At 40.1% G+C, this 17,957-nt stretch overlaps 1 protein-coding gene across 1 annotated transcript in view; it reads left to right on the top strand.

Annotated features, from left to right (window-relative positions):
- Window positions 1–13,636: 13,636 nt before the first annotated feature.
- The window catches only part of ST5 (suppression of tumorigenicity 5), a 170,955-nt gene continuing 166,634 nt past the window's right edge, over window positions 13,637–17,957 (top strand). The window contains exon 1 of the mRNA XM_027563218.1: window positions 13,637–13,911. The gene's annotated coding sequence lies outside the window, so the exon portion shown is untranslated. The remainder of the gene's footprint in view (window positions 13,912–17,957) is intronic.

Here is a 17,957-nt window from a genome sequence, read left to right as displayed (position 1 = left end):
GTATACCCTATTTTAAGAAGTAGAAATAAATTAAAATTTTAAAGAAATAATAGGTGATTATATCATTTAAAATATACTATTTACACTCAAATATTTATATCTTTCAGTTTTGTAACTCTTTTTTTCCAGTCATATACCATCTCCTTCTTTTTTGTGGAGAGACCATAAAGTAGTCTACACACAAAGTTTTGCTTTTCTTTTTTTCCCCGTGAGATCCAATAGCAATTAAGGCAAAGATGTTTTGTTTGGGAAGGAAGGAGCAGACTGGGTGGATATTGGAAGTAACGGCTGGTGGCTGTGGAATATGGAGAGGACCCATCGTTGCAGTGGCTCAGACTGCTATCTGAAGTGCCATGAATAGAGGATGAGGCAGGCAGGTAGAGAAATATGCCGCATTTCATACTGCTTTGTTCCTTGGGCCAGGGAAACTTTGCTTTGCATTTTAAGATTGGGCATAAGATGAGTGGGGCAGAGGATGCTTTCAGTATGAGAAAAAGGGACGAGAAGATGGGTGATGAGATTATAGCAAAATAGAACAGGTAGGCTGGTGGAGAGAGGAGGTACACAAAAGTTGACTAGGCTGTACACAAGGTAGGAGTTTTCTCCAGCTGATATTAGGTGTTCTGAGTCAACACCTAGATCCTCATCATCCTTTTTTCCGTTTAAGAAAGTGAGGTGAGGTCGAAGGATTATTTTAGTAGATGTGATAGTAGGATTTTTGGATCAATTATCTGATACATAATGGGGACACAAGGAATTGTACTAGAAAATATTTCAGACAAATAGGTTTTAGGTCTGACTAACTTAATCTTTAATTTTTGTACTGACATCTCATGAGACTTTAGTTAGATGCTAAATGGTAGCTTAGCATCAATGCTAGCACATATAAAATGAAATGTTAAAACAAAAATTAAGATAATGGATGTAAAATATTATGAAAAATTGCTATGTAAATGCAAGAAAATAATATTGTATAATGCTAAAATATTAAGAGCCGTTGCTAAATGAAAATTTCTTATAAAACTTCACCAAAATCATGATGAAAATTAATGGAAAAAAAGAAAATTAATGAAAAGGTAAGATTTAATTTACCACAAAATTTCAACAACCACGTGTTGAGCATATGCTTGTTGAGCAATGAGGTTCACGTGTGTTAAAAGTGAAAGTCGGGGACGTCCCTCATTGTCCAGTAGTTCTGTCTCTGAGCTCCCAGTGCAGGGAGGGTCCAGGGTCCGATCCTGGGTCTGACAACTAGATCCTGTATGCCACAACTGAAGATCCTGCCCCCTGCAATGAGCGCTGCAACTAAGACCTGGCACCGCTAAATAAATGAATAAAAATAAATATTTTTTAAAAAGTTAATGACAAATCACTTGTTGGAGATCCTAAAGGTGTCATCATTTAAAAATCCTCTACGCCCTTTTCTGCTTATTGTATTCGTGATTCTAGACTCAGTACATTTGCTTTGTAAAAAGTCAAAGGAGAAGATTTTTCCAAAAAAAGATGATAGTCTGTTTATCTAGGCCCTCCAAAAGCATTTCCTGCCAGGCAGTTGACATGTAGCCTTGGCACAATTTCAGGAAACTATTCGCTTCTGTTTACCCTTTCCAGATACAGCATCTCCCAGGAATTGATATGAGGAATCTCCTTTAACTCTTTAACATTTTAGAAGCATACTTTTTAATGACACTTTAGAATCTACCCTTTATAAAACTAGCACAATGAGAATTCTTGTGCCTTAAAAAAAAAAAAAATGCATCTGTTTTAGTAATTCCCTAGTAGAAAAGTCAAAGTCTTAAACTGAATTAGCCCAATAAAATGTACTTAGAATGTTCCTTTCCTATAAGATCCTTAAGATAAATCTCTGTCAGAAAACTCAATGAAATTATGTCTGAATTCGTAAAGCTTATTAAATTATGGAAAAATTGTTAACATTTTCAAAATCTTTCTTCACTAAGAAAAACCCACCATTGAGTTTCTTCTGAAGAGTATGCTCTACTTAATTCATTTATAATATTTTTTTTTACATAACAGTTCAGAAATATTTTGTAAAGCTGGGTGTACTATATTTAAAATAAATTACCCGGCATTTTTTTCCTTTTAGGGAGCCAATTTGTTTCAGAATGTTTTAAATGCTCATTATACAGTTAGGAATGCAGGAGCGTATTATATACAGCTTTATTGTAACCCCAGAATGCATGTTATTTTAATTAAGTATAAATATATCTTTGAGGGAATGTGGTGGTAAATGTATTAATTTAAAGATGAGAAACTTGAGCTACAGAAAGGTATAATAACTTGATGTACATACTACAGTTAAATGTGAGCAAATTTAGGTCCGCTCTGTATACTGTTGTTAAACAAACTAACCATTACTTACTTCCTTTGTCCTGGCAGAAGGAGTTAGAAAGGATTCTAAAATTCTAGCCCCAAACTATAGGCAACAATGAATGAGGAAGTAGCACAAAAAGTGTAGTGAGACTGAAATAAACGGCACGAGCACAGGTGACCAGAAAATAGTTTGTGATTAGGCCTGGGCCAGGGGTCCATAGCAAGATATGCGTTTGAGACTGCAGCATATCCATGATCCAAGATCAGAACAAGGCCATGGGTCAGAATCAGATGGCTCAGGGCAGGCAACAGATCAGACTATAAGAGATTGACATACAAACACAATGGTATGGGGGCATGAGCACACGTCCAGGATCTGGAGTCTCAAACGTGAGGTCTGCCATTAGAATCTGACCCCTTAAAACTCCGCACAACATAGGTTTCTCACTTCCCACTCTCCCTTTCTCTCTGTCATTTACAAGGTTCTTTAGTTGGAAGTCATGACCCTGCTTTCGCACCCTGATACTGAAGGCTTAGGGGCTGAGATAAATGGCTTCCTGCTTTAAGGAAATCAGAAATCAACATTGCTTGCTGAGGTCCACACAGTTCTGCCTTAGAGGCTGAGGCTGTAAGGGCAAAAAGATTGAGCAAACCTAGAGTTACCACTGGTACCACGAACAAAGAGTTATCTTGGTCTTGTGAATTAGTGACCTTGGTCCCTTGCATGATTTCTTATCTCTGTCTTGAAATGATGTTGATTCCTGGACTGTGTGGCCCTATCTGATCACCAAGTGACTGACAACCCAATTCTGAGAATTTATACCACCTTAATTTTTAGGACTTGAAGCGATATACTCCATAGGAAATGAAGAGGAAATCCAAAATCAGGATGAAAGAGGCAAAATGACTGAGACATCCTTTCTATTAGTCAGGAAACTAGCATCGATATCCTCTTGTGGACTGAACTCATCCCCACCCTTACTGCATTGCCTGTCATGGAGTAAGTGTTTAATAAATAGCGGTTGAATATTGAATTATGGGGTCTGCGAGTGATGGAAGTAACTGAATCGAGAAGGGTGAGGGTGTAACTCCTGACACAGGCACAGAACCCAAAAGCAGCTTTCAGATGTGAGAAAGATGGAAATGTATTTCTATATACGAATGTCCTAGAAATAGCTAAATCACAAAGAAACTACTGACCTGCTCAAGGCTATAGAAGCACTCAGGGAAGAGCTGGAAAATAACAGTGTCTTCATTCCTAGATTTATGCTGTGCACACTAAACAAATGGGTTGTAAAGATTTAAAACAGTGCTTAGGAGAGCAAAAAAATTTTTAAAAATTAATATAAAGTTTGAGTAAGTGAAATTTTGAAGATGATGGAATCTAATTGATAACTTCCTTACTCTTTAACCTGTAAATAATCTCCTTTTCAAAGTGTTCATTACGCATAGTAGTGATTATGCAGAAAAAAAAAAAACCTGTGATGAAAATGTGGTATAAAATTGTGTTCTTTGTTCAGCAAGTTAAAACAAGCTGGTCTGTAAGCAATTATTATCTTCATCAAAATTCCTAGCTCTAATGTTTTGGCTTCTTTGGCCCAGCACGTATGCCTTCTCAAACAATTGGATGGATTTAAAACACTTATGAGATGTTTGTGCCTATATCTTAATGTAACATCAGTTCAACAGGAAAAAGAAAAAAAATGTAAGATTTGGCTTTATGGCATAGTTTTAAAAAGAAAAATCAAGCCAAAGCTAAAGTAAACAAAAAGCCCTCAAATCTTAAGTCCCTGCATACTGAATGAACATTCTTTATTCAGCTCCTAGTAGCAGTATACAAATGTTAATGTGAGTAACCTTTTGATAATTTAGTATTTTAACAGAAATTCCCTGAACATTTATCATTCCATTTGTCAAGAAAAGTTATTTTATTATTCTGTTTATTTGAATTCACTAAACATGTAAATATGGTCATCTCAGAGCTAAACACCTCATCCTTGATTCTTAATCTGTAGTCTCTAGTCTAGAATTTCTCATATAATATTTTTCAATTATAAGTGCTTAGACCTTACCTCTAGGGATTCTGGGTTTAGAATATCTAGAGATATCCTGGACCAAAGAATCGCATTTTGAAAAGCTCCTCAGATGATTTTTTTCCTCTAGAGGACAAATATTTTATTCTTTACAGACGTATAAAGAAATTAGGAAATGACTACAGTTCTCTCAGCTGATTTCTGATGTGCGCCAGAATGTGGGTCTGCTTTTGTTTCTGGAGTATTCAGCACATTGCATCCAGAGTTATTTTCCTCAAATGCTTCCCTCATAGCTCATTGGTAGAGAATCCGCCTGCGATGCAGGAGACCCCAGTTTAATTCCTGGGTCAGGAAGATCCACTGGAGAAGGAATAGGCTACACATTCCAGTATTCTTGGGCTTCCCTGGTGGCTCAGCTGGTAAAGAATCCTCCTGCAATGTGGGAGACCTGGGTTTGATCTCTGGGTTGGGAAGATCCACTGGAGAAGGGAACAGCTACCCACTCCAGTATTGTGGCCTGGAGACTCTCATGGACTGTACAGTCGGACATGACTGAGTGATTTTCACTATCTGCAGGTGATTTCTGATGTGTGCCAGAGACCGGGACTGCTTTTCTTTCTGGATTACTCAGCACATTGCATCTAGAATTATTTTCCCCAAATGCACTCTTGTCCTTGAAAATATTATCTCTCTACACCCTTCAGAATAAGCTTCAAATTTCTTAATATTGTTCTCATGGCCTTCCTGGATCTGACCCTATGTTAGTCAGAGTAGGATTAGCTTATGCTTCAGTACTTGCGCTTAGTCGCTCAGTTGTGTCCGACTCTTTGCGACCCCATGGACTATAGCCCACCAGGCTCCTCTGTCCATGGGGATTCTCCAGGTCAGAATACTGGAATGGGTTGCCATGCCCAAACCGTCCAGAGAATCTTCCCAACCCAGGGATCGAACCCAGGTCTCCTGTATTGCAGGCCCTAAAATTTCAGTGACTTAAGATAACAATGGCACCCCACTCCAGTACTCTTGCCTGGAAGCTTCTATGGACGGAGGAGCCTGGTAGGCTGCAGTCCTTGGGGTCACTAAGAGTCGGACACAACTGAGTGACTTCACTTTCACTTTTCACTTTCATGCATTGGAGAAGGAAATGGCAACCCACTCCAGTGTTCTTGCCTGGAGAATCCCAGGGACGGGGGAGCCTGGTGGGCTGCCATCTACGGGGTCACACAGAGTCGGACACAACTGAAGCGACTTAGCAGCAGCAAGATAGCAAAACCGTATTTCTTACTAAGACGACATGTCCAACATGGGTCAGTAGGGCTGGAATTCTCCAGGCAAGTTTACTCAGGGCACAGTCTTCTCCATTGTCTTACATGGTTTTTGGGTCCATGTGGCAGAGAAGGGAAGCATGGCATCTTTTGCCCATTCTTCAATACTTTGGCCAGGAAGTGACATGTACTGCTTCTGCTCACAGCCTGTTTACTGAAACAGTAATATGGCTCTGCCAAACTTCAGGGTGAGTGGATGTTATAAACTTCTGGGGACAGGGAGCTGTATTAGTAATCACTGGAGTATGTACCACGGACACTTAACCTACCTTTTAAAAAAATTGAGGTGAAATTCATGCAACATAAAATTTAATCATTTTAAAATGTGCAATTCAGTTCAGTTCAGTTGCTCAGTTGTGTCCAACTCTTTGTGACCCCATGAATTGCAGAACGCCAGGCTTTCCTGTCCATCACCAACTCCTGGAGCTTGCTCAAACTCATGTCCGTCGAGTTGGTGATGCCAAAAAACCATCTCATCGTCTGTTGTCCCCTTCTCTTCCTGCCTTCAATCCTTCCCAGCATCAGAGTCTTTTCCAAGGAGTCAGTTCAAAGTATTTCAGTGGCATTAATTATATAGATTGACAGTGTCGTAAGACCATCACTTCTATCTAGTTCCAAAACATTTTCAGCACCCCTAAAGGAGTCCTTTTGCTCATTTCTCCCTCACTCTGGCCTCTGGCGACATCTAGTCTTCTTTCTGTCTTTATAGATTTACCTATTTTGGATAGTTCATATAAATGGAATCACACACTATGGTGACCTTGGTGTCCGGCTTCTTTCACTTAAGCCAGGTTTTGAATGTTCACCCATATTGTAGCATGCATCAGAACCCATTCCTCTCTGTGGCCAAATAGTATTCCATTCTATAAGTAAACTACATTTTGTTTGTCCATTCTTCTGTTGATGGACACTTGGGCTATTTCTACCTTTTGATTACTGTGAATAGTGCTGCTGAGAACATTAGTGTACAAGTATTAAACATCTGTTTTCAATCTTTGGGGTGGAATTGCTGGGTCATATGGTAATTTTGTGTTTAACATTTTAAAACAATTAATTAATTAATTAATTTTAATTGGAGGCTAATTACTTTACACTATTGTAGCGGTTTTTGCCAATACATTGACATGAATCAGCCATGGGTTGTGTTTAAGTTTTTGAGGAACTGCCAAACTGTTTTCCACCAAGTCTACGTTTTCAGCCTGTGTGACTCTAGACAGAGGATGAGATGGCTGGATGGCATCACCGACTGGATGGACATGAGTCTGAGTGAACTCTGGGAGTTGGTGATGGACAGGGAGGCCTGGCGTGCTGCGATTCATGGGGTCGCAAAGAGTCAGACACGACTGAGCGACTGAACTGAACTGAACTGACTCTAGTCCAATGAGGACCAGTCATTGTTCCTAAAGCTACTATTTCACATCCACAGCTCAGGCAATTTCTTCGGTTTTGAATTATTTCCCCTTCTTTTCTCTTTATTGAAATAGAAATCCTAACAAACATTTAAGTTCCAGCCCTGTCTCCCTCAACTGTCAATAAGAATCTCAACCACTTCTGCAAATTCCTATATTTCCTCTTCTTTGTCTCTTTTATATCACTTATTTTATTCTAACTAGTTGTTTATATATATCTTCCTCACTAGATTATAAACTTGCTTGTACAGTTGTTTCTCTTTTATTCCCCATGATAAAAATCAGTTTATTATAGATATTTAATAAATGCTTGTTGAGTGAATAAATGAATAAATAGCTATATTTATATAATCATTTTTTCTCATTTACTATAGCTTTATTTTTTGCAAGTAATATGGACTAGAAGATATTATATTCTTACATTTCTTATTTCAGGGGTGCTTGTTGGGCAAAATTCAGTGAACTTAGTGAAAAGGGCAAATCATTCTTTAATCTAGAGGTATTTGCTTAGATCTGAGGCTGATACCATTGGAAGAAAGACTGATAACTAGCGTTTCAAATCACTAAGTTCTTAGACTTTGGTGGTAGTTTAGTCACTAATTCGTATCCAAATCTTGTGACCCCTGGACTGTAGCCCACCAGGCTTCTCTGTCCATGGGATTTTCCAGGCAAGAATACTGGAGTGGGTTGCCATTTCCTTCTCCAGGGGATCTTCCTGATCCAGGGATTGAACCCCATCTCCTGCACTGCAGGTGGATTCTTTACTGATTAAGCTACCAGGAAAGCCCCCTTAGACTTTAATATCTCCCAATCAAAAATTACCTTCAAGAACCCGAGAAAAGGAAAAAGAACCACTCAGTAAAGCAGACGAGTGTGGAGACCTTCTGGCTTAGTGAGCCTTTCTGAGCCTGCTCTTGTCTTTCATCCATCTAACGAGCACATGGCATCTCATCTTATTCTCTCTTAGCTCGAGCCCACCCAGCATCATCAGTCAAGCTGTCCTAATACTTTCTTTAAATAAATACTAAATAGCCTGGTATTTGGAATAAAACCCCAAACAACATTACAAAACAAGTAAAGACATGAACCGAGGTCTGAGTGCACCTATTTGTAAGCTGATTATAGAAAAAGAACCTTGCTTTTATGTACTATATCTTTCATGTACTATGGGAAGTGAGAGTGACAAGCATTATTCAGGCCAGGGAAATAGATTCTAGTATGAAAAAGGGGCTAAGTGAAGTGATAAGTGGAGTAGGTCAGTTCCATTATCCCTTAAATACTTTAACAAACTAGTAACTTGTAATTTTATGTTAAAATCCTAGTTAAAAAAAGAAAGTCATAATCACTGAAATCCAAATAAGCTTTACTATCTTGACAAAATTAATTTATATCTTAAAGGATAGGTTCTTAAGATCTTTATTAATAAATCAAAACATAACGTATGTTAATTATGAGTACTAAGTTAATTTTCCCCCTTAAATTCTATGTAGATTTAAATAAAACCTTTATTTTATCCCAGTTGAAAACTTTCAGGTTGTTAGAGAAAAATATCTATTGTCTTTGTGTATGTATCCCAGAAATTTCCTACAGATTTTCATTGTCAGTCATTCAACAGAAGAAACTATTTATTGGAGGGGTTGTTTGAAAAAAACATAAACATCAGGAGGTTATTTACAAACAGATGTGGTATTTTTAAACCACATCTGTATGTTAACCAACATTGCTTGCTGAAGCTGTTTTGTACTCTGGAATTGTGCATAGTAATAGTCACAAACAGACTGAAAGTTGAATTCTGCTAATCTTACCAACAGATTAGGATAGAGCTTAAACCCTTAGCCTTGTTGTAGAATGGTGATTTTTACCTTTTTTGAGATTATGAACCTCTTTGAAAATCTTAATACAGGATATCAAAATATTTTTGATACCTCTCCTATCAAAAATGTATTATGCACACATAAATAATTTTGCATTCCTTTTGAACATTTCTGAAAAAATATATAAGAAATTACAGTGATTGTCTGAAGAGAGAGTAACTAGAAGACAAGAGTGGGAAGGAAGACTTTTTTATATATTACTTTATACTGCTTTGAAGTTTTTAACTCTGGTATCTATCTTACCTATATATATATATATATTTTTTTTTTTTTAATGTGCATTTTAAAGTCACAATGTTAAAAATTTTTGTACACAATTTTGGGATCTGTGATTCTTCTCCCCTACAATTTAAAAAATTAAAGCTTTTAATAGAATATGTATTTAGTCAGTTATTATTGTAGAATATTTTACTCTATTACAAAAAATTAGAAATGTAAATAAATAGTTTCAGTGGCCTAGTGGTGTTATAATGTTTCTATAATAAAACATTGTGAGTTTCTCAATTTTAAAATCTTCTTAAACTTTTAAAAACACTATATGGTAATAATAATTATTTAAAGCATTCAGTTTAAGGATTTTTTTTTTCTTTCAAAGGTAGGCAATAAAGGTAGTTCTGCCCAAGTAAGTTGTTTACTGTGAAGGAAAGAATTATATTCTATTTCAGTTCATACAATATTTTGCTTTATTCCTTTCTAAAAGTCTGTATGAATGTGTGGTGACAGAGGGGCTTTTCCTAAGAAAAATTGCCCTTAGAAGAAGTGATGAAGATAACTAGTTTAGCCTAGTGTCTCCTAACTTTGGAGGTTCTAATTCAGTAGATCTGGTACTGGAGCCAGAATCTCTATTTTGGACAAGCTTCTTCTATGATTCTGAGTATTAGGAGATGTAGGAATTAGTGATCCTGGGACACACTATTATGCTTTACTGATTGCCGAGACTAGTCATGAGGATTTGTACTGCTGACTTAGTTACTTAGTGTGTGAATGTAAGTCCCGTTTGCCTTTTGAGGGCTTGGAAAAGAGGAAAGTAAAAAGCCAAAGGGAGTTACAAGCTCATCCCTTTGCATTCCCAATAGCTATTTCTGAGGTGTGCTGGGTCCCTGGAGATTACAAATCAGAGGTTGTTTTATGTCCAAATTGACCCAAAGTCTTAAAGCTTATGGAAAAACTTCCAGGGTGGATATGGGGTGCTTTATTTTTTAAAAAACTTTTTATTTTACATTGGATTACAGCCAATTAACCACGTAGTGGTAGACAGCAAAGGGACCTAGCCATACGTAGACATGTATCTGTTCTCCCCCAAACTGAATATGGGTTGCTTTAGAAATGAGGCTCTACTTAAATTTAGGGAGAATGGAAAGCAGGATGGGATTAAGTAGTATGTGTTGAGGTTATGGATTAGTGATTACTAATTATTTTCTTTAAAAATGTTTTAGGATGATTTCAATTTTTACCTTTTAAGTTTAGCTGTTTCAACAAAATGTACTATTTTTATTAAAAAAAAAAAAAAATTGAAAAAGGAAGTGATATGTGGAAAAGCATGACCTAGAAAACTTAAAGGTCATCTGGGCCAACCATCTTTCCCAGTTGCCTGCCTTAGAGAAACCTGGTTATTTGGATCATGTGGCATGAATAAGCCCCCCTTGCCCTTTTAACGGCCACATAGAATATTATAGGCAGAATACCTAGGAAGAAATAACTGCTTCCTGAGCAGTAGACCTGTCTGTACACCTGAAAGACTTCCTTGAAAATCTTATCCATTTTGTTCCTCAAAAGAAAAACAAACAAACAAAAAAAAACAAAAAACCACGCCAAGGCAAAATCCATGAACCAGAAAACCCAAATTATTCACCAGGCTCAAGTGGAGGATTTAAAATAGCAAAAGGAAGTAAAGCCCATCTCTGTGATGTCAAGCGCTATTTTGGTAGATAGCAAAAGAGTTGAATTATAAGTCCCTCAAAGTTAAAATATTAACCAGACCCTTAGCTATAAGATGTGTTGCCAGGCATCTGTATGGAATAGAACTGTGTAATCAGACTGTATTGTACTTCTCCACACAAAGAGAACCAAAGCTACTGCTTCTAAAGATTAGGAAACTTTCAGTAGACTGACAGAAGACAGTACAGAGGAAATGGCTTGGGGGTGGAGGAGATGTATGAGAGAGGATGAAAGGAACAGCACTCATACTATCCAAATTAGAGCCAGGATGTTTATGCTCAAATCTTGTCTTGGCTCTGTGTCGAGGGGACTGAATAATGGGGACATGGGAAAGTGTATCTCTGAGATCCCTAAATGAGGCATGAAATACACCAAATTCCTCTTATAAATGCCTCTTATTTGCAGCATTCTCTGCACATTTTTGAATATTGTGATTAGAATCCAAAGCCAGCTAATGCTAATTATCCGTACCTTTTTGTTGTTGCTGGTATCCCTTCTGAAGCTGTTCTTTCATTCTGTTCTTTAGAAGTCACACGCCTCCACAAGACTGTAATCTTAGGAGGAGTGTTTTTACTTATCTTTCATTTGTTCAAACAGCATATATTTATTGTGCAGCTCTTTCATGCTGGGCACTGTGCTAGGCACGGAGGGTATAGTTTTTCACGAGATAGACAGTCCCTGTCCTCATAGAGCTTTTACCTCCCTTAGCATCTTATACACAGTTGGCCTTGTTTGTCAAGTGATGTGGACATTAGATTAACAGAAATCACTAAATTAACACCATTTAAGATAGCATTAAAACATTTCAGGTTCCAGTGTCTCTAATAAATATTTGGCTATTATTAGGACAGACTGAGTAACACTGACATCAGTGGAGTTTAGACTCAAGACTATATTTAGAAAAGTTAAAAGATGTTACTTTTCTTTCTGAAAGAGAATATCTGATTATGGTTTTTCTTTAGTAATTAAAAAAGTTTGATGCATAATTTGCAAAGTACTGGCAAAGGAAAAGAACAACTATTTGTATCTCATTATTGCTGTCTTTAGAACATGTAAGAGGCAGCAGCTGCAACTGCCACAGGTGAAAACAATTACTGTCCTGGGCCTGAATAGAGAAAATCTTGTTGCTTTCCATTGAGTTGGCTTTCTTTACAGGTGTCATACACAAGAAGAATAACACTTTAATAGGAGTTTTAATAGTTTGGGAATTAGGAAACTTAAGAACCTCTGTATAGAGCTTGGGAGCTACGGGTGGAATTTGCCTGGAGCATTGTTAAATTTTGTGACTTGTGTTCTCTGAGGATTCTTTTGCCCGATTTCTCTTGTTTGTGGAGAGCAGAACCACTCTAATTTGAAATTGGAGAAGCTTGGAGAAGGCTCTGTCCGCCCAGATAGCCTCAGTCTCCTGAAGAGTTCACGCATGGCAGTGAACTAGAGTGGAAACTCACTGTAAGATTTTGAATTTGGAGTTTTGATTTGCCTGATTTCATGTTGTAACCTGTGCTTTCCAGTAGAAAAATGAAAATCTTGGGTTTTCCTAATGTAGAACCAATTCATTTTACCAAAGACTGACACAATTTTCACACATGGACAACTGAGTCACACTGTATGTAAGGCTTTCTGCTGGAAAGACCAAAATACTCTGGCATCAATTTTATTGAGATAAAGTATAAATACTATTAGTTCATGTTAATATGTTTTCTAAGCAAAGGAACAACAGACTATCAGTTGGGTGCTTCTATTTTTTTCTATTCCATCAAGAACAAATTATTTCCAATTTGCATCTTAAACTCCCCATTATTTTTTATGCTTGCTCTACAGCTGAATAAAGACTTTTTTTGGGATTTGTGACAATTCTCTTGGCTTGAACTTTGAAGCATGTCTTGCCCTTAGAGACTGTTTATGGTCATTCATACACGTTTGTTCCTTCAAAATGTAACTAGGCTTGTGAGAGTCAATTTTGTGCATTTCAACATTAAGTTCTATTTATTGTGATTTATGGGATGAGAAATTGGGTTACATGGCATCCCAACATCCCGCTAAGTATGTATGGCTTTTGATTTTAAGTGATTTACATTATTCTTTCCCAAGTGGAACTGTCATACTGCATTAACAATTTCTTTCAGAATTCCACTAATAAATCACAGATTTTCACTGCTAGTATTCCATTGCTTATTCCTTAATGACACCCCTTTCTAGTTGGTTTTGCAAGCTCATGGAGTATTTAAAAACAAATTCTCAGAATGCCCTCAGAACACTCGGTTCAGACCAGATGCCTTGGAACTACAGCGCTTTCAGAGTTCTTCCGCCACTCCCGCAATACCAAATGTAGCTTCCTTTAGTGTCTTTTAGGGTTTTCCAGGGCTCCCCTGGCCTCGGGCTGGGAGAGCGGAAAGAGCTCATCGGTTAGTTTGAAGGCAGGCAGGCTGTACAGGCAGCTTTTCCCAGACTCTCCCAGCTCCGGTTTTTCATGCATACCAGCAGAGCCGCTTTTTTCCTCCAGTGATTGAAACCATCTGGACTGCAGGGGCGTCACGTGTGTGTGAGAAAATGACATAAAGTTTCAGACCCTCTTGTGTTTTGCTCCAGACCCAGACAATTCTTGGTCGGATGGTCCGAGGTGAGGGCCGGTCCAGTTTGAGGACCAACTCCTCATCCTGTTCTCCACCCCCATCTTCCCATCCGCAGCGCCCTCCCTCCCCCGCTTTGCGCGCACTCAGCGCGGTTTTCTTGTTCCCTCCAGAGCCTCCGAGCATACCCCTCCGCCGGGCTCCAGCAGCCCACCCTCCCAGTCTCGGGTGGAGGCACACCTCTTCCACGCCCCTCTCCACTCAAATCTGTGCTCCCTCCCTTCTCTCTCGCTTCAGCCCGGCCGCAGCCCCGGGCGCGGATGCCCGCCCGACGACCGCCCTCTCTCCCGGAGCGGCTCCTCCTCCGGGCTGCGCGGCTGCAGACAAGCCCCCATCCTTGCGAGCACCCAGCCCGGCTGGGGGGCTCAGAGGTAAGTGCGTCCCGGCCGCCGCCCAGGCTTTCCCTGCCCGTCTTCCCTCCAGGAGGTTGCTTGCTGGCCTCAGTGCTCTTGCTCCACAGGCCGGGTGGCGGGCAAAAGGGGCGCCGGTTCCGGCTCCGCCGCGCCCTGCCCTGCGGCTGCAGTCTGAGCCCTTTCCCCGCTAGTCACCACTCTGACCGGGAGGTGTTCCAGTTCGGTGAGTATTAGCGATCCCAGGCCTCGGAAAGCGCAGAGGAGTAGGGTTGGTGGGGGCTGCCCTCCGGGCGGTCCTGGCGAGCCTTGCTTCCCGGCTCCGCTGGGGCGCGCAGTTGGGGGTGGGGAACATGGAGCCGAGGGTCTGGGGAAGCGAAGAGCTGGTTGGTGTGCGAGGAGGAGCCCGAGGTCTGGGCGGTCCTGGTAGTGGGCTCTCTGTGAGCCCCTGGATGCGCCCTAGCTGCTCGGCAGCTCTTACCTGCAGCTGTGGTAGTTTGTGTGCACTTCTTCCAGAACACACACACACACACACACACGCACGCACACACACGGAACTCAAACAAAGGAAAATTAATTTTGCTCTCTATCACTTTATGATTACCTTTACTTTTTTTTTTTTGCTGTTCTTTTGAAGTGCACTAAGTATTGAAAGTGCATTTTTAAGTGACCCAAGACCAAAGGAACACACTTTAGCCAACGTTTCTGCTCCCTGATTAAAGAATTTAGTAGTTTGTAGAATTCAAGAGACTGAACGTTTTCAAGTGTTTATAAAGAGAGATTATTGCATTTTCCTGTGGTCTTTATGAGAATGTGGTTTACAATTGAACCTGTGTGAAACAGCTTCACTAAGAGAATTTCGCGAAATGCTGCCTCAGTCCACCTCTTGCCTTATCCTGATGCGGTTGTTTCTTCTGTTTGGACGGCAGGGTCTTGGGAATGGTGAAGGGGTCATTATTCCTTCTGCAGGGCTGTTTTGAGCTAGGGCTTATGTTCAAGTTCCTCAGTTGGCCATCTTAGGATAGGGTCACCAAGTTAAAACCCCAGTAACTGTATTACTGTTTGTTTGTTTTTTTTCCTCCCAGGTAATATTTTCAGAAGGTGAATCCCTTCGTTGATGAGGTTTTTCAGAAATAGGGGTTTCTAAGGGATCAGAAATAGTCTAATTTCAGAAAGCTAATCAAAGATAGAGACCAGATTGCTCAGTCTGTCTCCCATGGTGAATTAGGGACAGCACAAAGCAAAAGCTAAAAAGAACCTATTGAATGCATGGAGTGAATTAAAGCTTCTTGGACTCTGCCGGCTTGGCTGAGGGTTCCCTTGTGACTACATAGATTAAGGCTTCATTTTCATTTACCCAATAAATATTACCCTTGGAAAAACTCCCCAAGATATGTGGGAGATTTTCTCAAGCGTATATGGAAAGTGGTATTATCCCCTCATTGGGCCAGAAAGGCTCCCATCATTGGTAGACAACCCCAAGGCAACTGTTTCTTCAAAGTATTTTTTATTGACCACTTAAATTGTTATTGGCTTGATGATTGATTAAAAACTTTGCTTTTGGGTTTGTGGACGTGTCCGGGAAAGAGGAGCAACACATAGAGAAGAACAAAAAGTTTAGATCCATTGGCCTAAAATGTAAGAAGCTCAGAGGAGAAAATGATCATGAGCCAGGGTAACTTTATAGAAAAGATTTCAGTTAGGCATTGAAGCAAAGCATGGTTCTGAAATCAGTGGAAAGTTGCTGGGGAGAATTTTCAAGAGGGAAGAGAGTAGACCTTTTGGATTGGAGCTAGGGAGAGAAGTGGTGCTTACTGAGCATCATCGCCTCTGTGCCGTATGCCATGTTCTGTCTTCCATCCTCTAGGGCTATGGCATAGGTATTGCTCTTCTTGTTTTAAAGAGAAGTGACCACACAGATAAGTAACCTGTTCAGGATCGCACAAGTGGTAAGTGGTGGAGCTGGAATTCCTGCTCCCTGTGATCTGACTCTGAAGGTTGTCCTTCCCCAGGGACAGTGGCAGGTTCAGCTGAAGCAGACGGGTCAGCTTGAATTCTGGCTTAGGAGTTGGAACTTCATCCTATTACTCTGTCTGGTTTTTAAAGATTTTTGAGAAAGGAAATGATGGGTAAAGCAGAGTTTTTAGAAGATTATTATGACATCTGTGTATAGGAATGTAACATGCTTATCTTAGGTAACCTGCAAGATGTAGTTCTTAATTGGCAGCCTAAAGAGAGTGAGTGTGGTCAGGATATCTCGGTGTGTAACTTCCTGCCCCGTTCCCCCTACCCTTTGATGGCTTCGTTCACTGGGTGAGAACCAGTTGATTGCACAGACCACAGGGCTGCCAGGGATCAGGGAAGCGCTGGATCTGAGCAGGTGAGCGTTGGCATGGAATGTGTATGTGGAGCTCCACGACTGCTGGTTTGTCCTTTATGTTCCCACGTGGTTCACAGTGCTCCGGTGAAAAGGTTTTCCTTTCCTGGCTACCCTGGGGTATAGATCAATGTTGTAATTTGTTTAAGAGCTTAGGTTGCAAAGTTGAACCCCCAAACTAGGGCCTCTGCCCTAAAATGTTGTTTAAGTTGAGATGCCCTTTCCTTTCAACATTCCCTTGCTTCTTAAAAATGCCAAAATTTAAAACTTGGCACCAGCAAGGTGAAAATGAATTGAAATTACCTTTCTTATTAATAAGACCAGTTAAGAAAAAATGTAGATTTATTTCACTTTTTTGTTATGGAGGAGCAATAGGTTGCATTTGGGTAGTTACTGTGTAGGAATTTAGAAGGGATTGGAAAGCCAGGATTTTGAGATGTGCAAAGCTCTTTCTACCCTGCCACATTTCCTACCAGTTAATTGTGTTGTTCACTTGTTCAGCTTGGGAGCTTGCAGGGCCATCCACTACCCAAGTTTATAACCAGGCCCTTTGATTCTCTGCAGATAATGGGCACAGGAAGGGCAGCAGTGGGTGGAGCCATTTTGCTAGAATTGTCTCCCACTTTGAATGCAATCTCGATTTCTTACTCTTCCTTGTCAACCTCTAGGCCTTTCCTCTGAATGTGTCAGGGCTCTGAAGACTTGGTTCTTAGGCCAAGGGAGATCAGGTAACAGGCGATGAGACAGAAAAGGGCAACTAACAGAAAAATCGCTTGTCAACTGGAGAAGTTTTGTTTTATTAATAAACTCATGTTAGAGTCAACCACGTTTTTTGGTAAAATAAAAAGATGCAAAATGGGCTTCCCTGGTGGCTCAGGGGTGAAGAATCTACCTGCAAATATAGGAGACATGGGTTCGATCCTCCATCTGGGAAGATCCCACTTGCCACAGAGCAACTAAGCCTGTGCATCACAACTGCTGAGCCTGTGCTCTAGAGCCCGGGAGTCACAACTACTGAGCCCACTCGCCGCAACTGCTAAAGGCCACACTCACTAGAGCCTGTGCTCCACAAGAGAGGCCACCGCAATGAGAGGCCCGTGTATTCCAAGTAGAGAGTAGTCCCTGCTCATTGCAACTAGAGAAAAGCCTTCGCAGCAACGAAGACCCAGTACAGCAAAAATTTTTTTAAAAAGTTGCAAAGCTAAAATTTCATCTCAGTTCTCCAAATTCATTTTTACCTTTAAGAGCCTCTAACTGGAGAGCTTGCCCTATTGAATGAGGCTTTGGTTTGTGAAATTCTCACCAGCAGCTCTAAATGTGTCAGGATATGACTCAGTTTGGGTTCGGACCTCCGAGGAATGTGCCCTCTTGAAGTAGGGAATTTAGAGTCCAAAGATATGGGTGAGGTTCCAGCTTTGCCATTTGTTCAGAAGTGTCTGGAATTCGATGTTTCTTAGCTCAGTTTATCTAGTTCTTCTAGATCAGAGTAATCTCCCAGGATGAACCCATAGTTCATGCCCTGAACTATGGGTCCTTGGCTCCTTCTCGCATTTTGTATCTTGTATCACTTGAAAGCCATTTTGTTTTATCTGTGGCCTGTGGTTATAGACGAGAAAGGAAAACTAGGATTTTTCTCCAGAATATGGCAGATCTTTTGGTATGGATTTCTGTGAGAATGCTCTTGAGGTTA

Source organism: Bos indicus x Bos taurus, chromosome 15, assembly GCF_003369695.1.
Source record: "Bos indicus x Bos taurus breed Angus x Brahman F1 hybrid chromosome 15, Bos_hybrid_MaternalHap_v2.0, whole genome shotgun sequence".
Taxonomy (NCBI): Eukaryota; Metazoa; Chordata; class Mammalia; order Artiodactyla; family Bovidae; genus Bos; species Bos indicus x Bos taurus.
The sequence above is the reverse complement of the archived record's forward strand: the minus strand, read 5'-3'. Positions and strand labels throughout refer to the sequence as shown.